This window comes from Cervus elaphus, chromosome 17 (genome assembly GCF_910594005.1).
Source record: "Cervus elaphus chromosome 17, mCerEla1.1, whole genome shotgun sequence".
NCBI classification, from domain to species: Eukaryota; Metazoa; Chordata; class Mammalia; order Artiodactyla; family Cervidae; genus Cervus; species Cervus elaphus.
In genome coordinates this window covers 8,222,540-8,228,539 of record NC_057831.1, presented here as the reverse complement: position 1 = coordinate 8,228,539, position 6,000 = coordinate 8,222,540, and positions in this window count along the sequence as shown.

The window sequence follows — 6,000 nt, the reverse complement described above, 5'->3', positions numbered from 1 at the left end:
TGTCCAAATATACCATAATTTATTTACTCATTTTCATTTCGACATGCATTTGGATTGTTTCCATTTAAGACTTATTAATACTATAAATAAATAATACAAATTATTAACTTCATATCAACTTATGAATAAATTTACTATGAACTTTATTGTACAAATATTTGTGGATATACATTTATTTTTTATATAATTTTATTTATCTATTTGTTTTTGGCTGTGCTTGGTCTTCGTTGCTGCGAGGGCTTTTCTCTAGTTGCAGTGAGTCGGGGCTACTCTTTGTTGGCAGTACATGGTCTTCTCATTGTGGTGACTTCTGTCGTTGTGGAGCATGGGTTTGAGTAATTGTGGCACATGGGCTTGTAGGATCTTCCTGGATCAGGGATTGAACCCGTGTCTCTTGCATTGGCAGGCAGGTGGACTCTTTACCACTGAGCCACTAGGGAAGCCTGGACATATGTTTACTTTAATCTCAGGTATATACCTAGGTGGTGCAGTGGTAAAGAATCCACTTGCCAAAGCAGCATGCAAGAGCCATGGGTTTGATTGGGAAAATCCCCTGGGGTAGGAAATGGCAACCTGCTCCAATATTCCTACCTGGAGAATTCCGTGGACAGTGGAGCCTGGCAGGCTACAGTCTATGGGGTTGCAAAGAATAGGACACAACTGAGTGCACGTGCACACGTGTGCGTGCCCACACACACACATACACGCTCCCCCCGCCCTCCCACCAGGAAATTGATGGGGCATCGGTTCAGTTCAGTTTAGTCCCTGAGTCATGTCTGACTCTTTGCGACCCCATGGACTGCAGCACGCCAGGCTGCCCTGTCCATCACCAGCTCCCAGAGCTTACTCAAATTCATGTCCACTGAGTCGGTGATGCCATCCAACCGTCTCATCCTTTGTTGTCCCCTTCTCCTCCTGCCTTCAGTCTTTCACAGCATCAGGGTCTTTTCCAGTGAAGCAGTTCTTCACATCTGGTGCCCAAAGTATTGGAGTTTCATCTTCAGCATTAGTCCTTCCAGTGAAATCTAAGTTGTCATTTTTTTTTATATAGCTAGTGATTTCTGTTTCCTAAGAAGTGTTTGCCTAACTCAAGTTGGCAAAGAAATTATCCTCAAATTTCCCTAGATGTATTAACATTTTAGCCTTCGCTTTTAGGTTTATGATCTTAAGTCAGTGTGGGTTTATTTCTGAAATTTCTGTGCTTTTTGGTTGATCAGCTTATCTGTCCTTTTGCCAGTACTACCCTAGCTTGATTACTATAAAGTTATGCTATTTCTTGAAATCAAGTAGTGTAAACTCTCCAATCTATTTCTCCTTTTTCAAGATTAGTTTTCTAGGTATTTTGTATTTTCATATACATTTTGGAATCAACTTACCAGTTTCTAAAAGCAAAACAAACTTTAAAAATCCTGCTGAGATCGTGATTGGGGTTGCATTCAATTTACAGATCAATTTGGGAAAACATAACATTTTAACAATATTAAGTTTTCCAATTTATTGATGTATATTTCTCTTAGTTCAGGTGTTCTTTAATTTTTTCTCAGCTATGATTAATAGTTTAGTGAAGAGCTCTTACACTTATGCTATTGCTATTCTCTGAGTACCATACTTTTCATATTATTATTTAGGATGGTTTTATGTTTCATTTTCTAAGTACTCATTGCTAAAATCTGGAAAAAAACAATTGATTTTTGTATTTGACTTGTGTTGGTATCCTGTAAATCTTTCTAAAAGTACTTAATAATTCTAGGAGTTGTTTTGTAGATTTTTTGGTATTTTCAGTGTAAATAATTTATTATATTTAAATATGGAAGAGTTTTAGTTTTTTTCCAGTACTTACATATTTTTGTTTTGCATTGTCTCATTGACTAGAATCTCAAGAAAAATGTTGACTAGAAGTGGTGAGTGAACATCCTTGCTTGTTCCCAATATTAAGAAAGCATTCAGTTTTTTACCAGCAAACATAATTTTAACTGTAGGTTTTCTACAAATGTCTCTTATTAAAGTCTGTTCCTAATGTACTAGTTTTTAAAAGTCACGTCTTTAATTCTGGGCTCTGCTGGGTCACTGTTGCTGCGTAGGCTTTTCCTTGGCTGGGGCAAGCAGGGGCTGCTCAATAGCGGTGGCCCGGGCCTCTAGTGTGGCGGCTTCTCTCTCGCTGCAGAGCGCAGGTGCGTGGGCTCCGGTGGCCGTGACCCGTGGGCTCAGGACTTGTGGCTCCAGGGCCGAGAGCACAGGCTCAGTAGTTGTGGCACACAGACTCAGTTGCCCCACAGCATGTGACGTCTTTGCCCATCATCCAACCCGTGTCTCCTGCATTGGCTCTTTACCTCTGACTCTTTACCACTGAGCCATCAGGGAAACCCTGTTAATTTTTTTTTTTTTTTTAAATCATGAAGACGTGTTGATTTTTTTTTTTAAGTGATTTTATTGAAGTGATCATATAATTTTCTCTTTTCATGCTTATGTGGTTAACTGTATCCATTGATTTTTAAATGTTGAACTAACTGTGCCTTCCTGTGAAAAATTTCACTTGGCTGTATTTCTTTTTTATACATTATTAGATTTAAATTACTAATAGTTTGTTAGGGAATTTTATGTCTATATTCATGAGAGATATTGGTTTGTAAATTTATTTTTGTAATGTCCTTATCTGGTTTTGGGATCAAGATTGTCGTAACCTTATAAAATGTATTGCAAAGTGTTTTTCTCCTATTTTCTGAAAAAAATTGTGCAGAATTAGTATTATTTCTTCTTTATTTGCTAGGAGCATTCATTAGACACTCCAGATTAGCCTGGAATTTCCCTTGAGGGAAAGCTTCTGATTACAAATTGAAAGAAATATTGTAATAGTCAGATTTTCTAACTTCTTATATCTGTTTTGGCAGTTTGTGTCTCCTTCCCCCAATTATTTTCTTGCATTTTCCCCGAGTTGTCCAGTTTTTGCTTGTCTTTTAGTATTATTTATTTATTGTTGGACGTATTGGATCTTGGTTGTGACACACGGGATCTTCCATGCATCATGTGGAATCTTTTGTCGTGGCAAGTGGGCTCAGCAGTTCAGGCATGCTGGCTTGGTCACCCCATAGCATGTAGGATTTTATTTCCCCAAGCAGGGAAACCTGTGTCCCCTGCATTGGAAGGTGGATTCTTAACCACTGGACTACTAGGGAAGTCCCTGTCCAGTTTAAAAAAATAACATAAAAATTTTAATGATACTATCTTTTTGAAATTTAATGTCTGCAGTTTCCCTAGTGATACCCTCTTTCATTCTTTATACTAATATTTTCCCCTCTTTTATTGTTGATCAGTCTAGTTACAGGTTTATCAATTTTATTAATCCTTTCAAGGAATCCACTTTTGACTTTGACTTTAATGTTTATATTCCATTTTACTTTTTGTTTATATTCTGATTGCTGCTTTTATATTTATTATTTTATTCCTTTTATTTATTTGAATTTAATTTAATCTTTTTATAGCTTTAGTTGAAACTTAGTTTAGTTCTTCTTTTCCAATATAGAGCTGCAAAGCTCCCTTTAACCACCACTTTTACAGTATCACACAAACTTATATCTGTTGTGATTTCATTATTATTTAGTTAAAAGTGTTTCCTAATTAGTCTATGTTTTCTTTTTGGACCTATCAATTATTTATAAATGTATTGCTTTACTTTCAAACATTTCGATATTTTCAAATATTTGATATTTTTTGTTCATTGACTTTTACTTTAATTTTTATTAAGATCAAAAAACATAATTCACATGATTTTAATCCTGTTACATTTTGAGACTCCTTTTTTGTTGTTGTTCAGTACATGATTTATCTTGGTGACTATTACATGTGCATTTTAAAAGAGTAAGTATTCTCTAGGTGCTGGGTGTAGTATCCATAAAAACAAGCAGTTAGATTAAATTGCTTGGCAGTGTTAAGTCTTACATTCTTCCGGATTTCTCAGTTTGTTTATTCTAACAGTGACTGAGAAAGGAGTGTTAAAATATCCAACTATAATTGTGGCTTTGTCAGTTCTTCTCTTTAATTTTTTCAGGTTTTTCTTTATGTAGTTTGAAACCCTGTTATTAGGTACATTGGAAGAGGATTATGACTTCTTAATAACTGACTCTTTAGCATCTTGGAATGTACATTTTTAACCTTTTGTATGTTTACAATGGCTACTTTAAAGACTTTATTTCCCAGTGCCAGCATGTGTCATCTTTGAGATTATTTCTTTTGTCTATTTTTCTTCATGGTTACATGTTATATGTTCTTGTATCTTCACACATTTAGTCATTTTTGATAGTCTGCAGAGTATTGTAGATGCTTTGTTTTTGAAAATTTAGGTTTTCTTTGTTTCCCTAAAGATCATTGCGTTTTATACTAATGGACAGTTAATTTACTAGAGTATCAGCTTGGTCTTGTTGAGCACTGGTTTAAGACTTAATTTGGTTGTGTTTAGGATGGCCTTTCTGTGATTCTTCTGAAGCAAATCCTTTTTAGGCTCTCAACTAGATGCCCAGAATGTTCAACAAGTTCTCTCCACTGTAGATGATTGAAATTCCAGTTTTTCCTAGCACCATATTATCTCCAGAATTATTATTCAACTCACTGTCACCCAGTAACTGTTCTGTTCTAGTCCTTGTAAAATTTTGTCCTGTATGTAGTACAAAGTAGTATTTGGTCCAAAGTCTGTGGAATCCTGTGAAGATTTCTGTTGTTTCTTTTCTGAACATCTTTCTGGTACCTTTCCAGCAAATTCCAGTTACTACAGCAGCCCCAAACATTGATTTCTGTTTCCTTCAGTCAGAATGATCATGCCTTGCTTTTTTTGGACTCTACTTGTCTCCACTTCATTTTGGAAAGAGGACAAAATAAGGATGAATGTATAGCTTACCTCATGAATTTCTCTTTTCAGAGGGATTACATCTAGTTCTTTCTGTTGTACATTGCCTGAAAACAATTGCTTTACATAGTTTTTCAAGTTCTGTTGTTGTCTCTGGTTGTAGTCTATCGTGATCAGAACTTAAAGTTCACATAGATGTTAAAAAATTGTCCCCAGTACATCTTGTCTTTTTTGAAAAATGTGGAGGGGTATTGGGTTTCCCAGGTGACACAGTGGTAAAGAATCCACCCACAATGCAGGAAACACAAGAGATGCAGGTTTTATCCCTGGGTTGGGGAGATGCCCTGGAATAGGAAATGGCAACCCACTCTGGTATTCTTGCCTGGAAAAATTCAATGGAAGAGAAGCCTGGCAAGCTGCAGTCTATGGGGTCGCAAAGAGTTTGACATGACTGAGTGACAAGCATCACGTGCAGAGGGGCTATTTTAGTAACATTTTCAGAAGTGGTTTGTCAAAATGATAAACCTCTACTAATTTTCCTATATACATATTACCTGTGAAATATTTTATCTTAAAAAGAAAGCAAGAATTAACAAAAGTCTCTCTAACATATGCATAATTTACTTTGTTTTTCTTAGCTCCCCCTGTCATCATCATCTTTCTCTCTCTCTCCAAAATTTTTCATTTGTTTATCATTCTTCCATCTCTCAAGCTATTTTCTTAGAGTTGGTCCAGTTTGTTTCCTTCCACACTCAGGGACATTAACCCTCTAGGGAGTTGTGTCTTTAGGAGTTCTTTGCTACTCATTGCAAATAGTCTAACTTGCTTTTCGAAAAAAATCTGTTTTTTACCCATTTTTTTTCTAAACAGGGGAAAAACAAATTGCCATCTGTCTGACTTGTCTTGTGTGTGTACACACATGCAGAGAAACAACATCAGGGAGGGGCTAACTTGGTTTTAAATTATCCTGGTCTAGACAATTGACACAATCTTCCAGAGACAATGGGTTTGAGGAGTTTTCTATCATTTCTCTTTCTATCTCTTTTCTGTGCTATGAAGGAATAATTCTCTATTAAAGGATGCTGTTGGTATCAACTGGGTACCCTCCAACTGCTTCCAGTGTATTGACTGAGCTCCTAGAACTGTTGAATGACTCCTTTAAT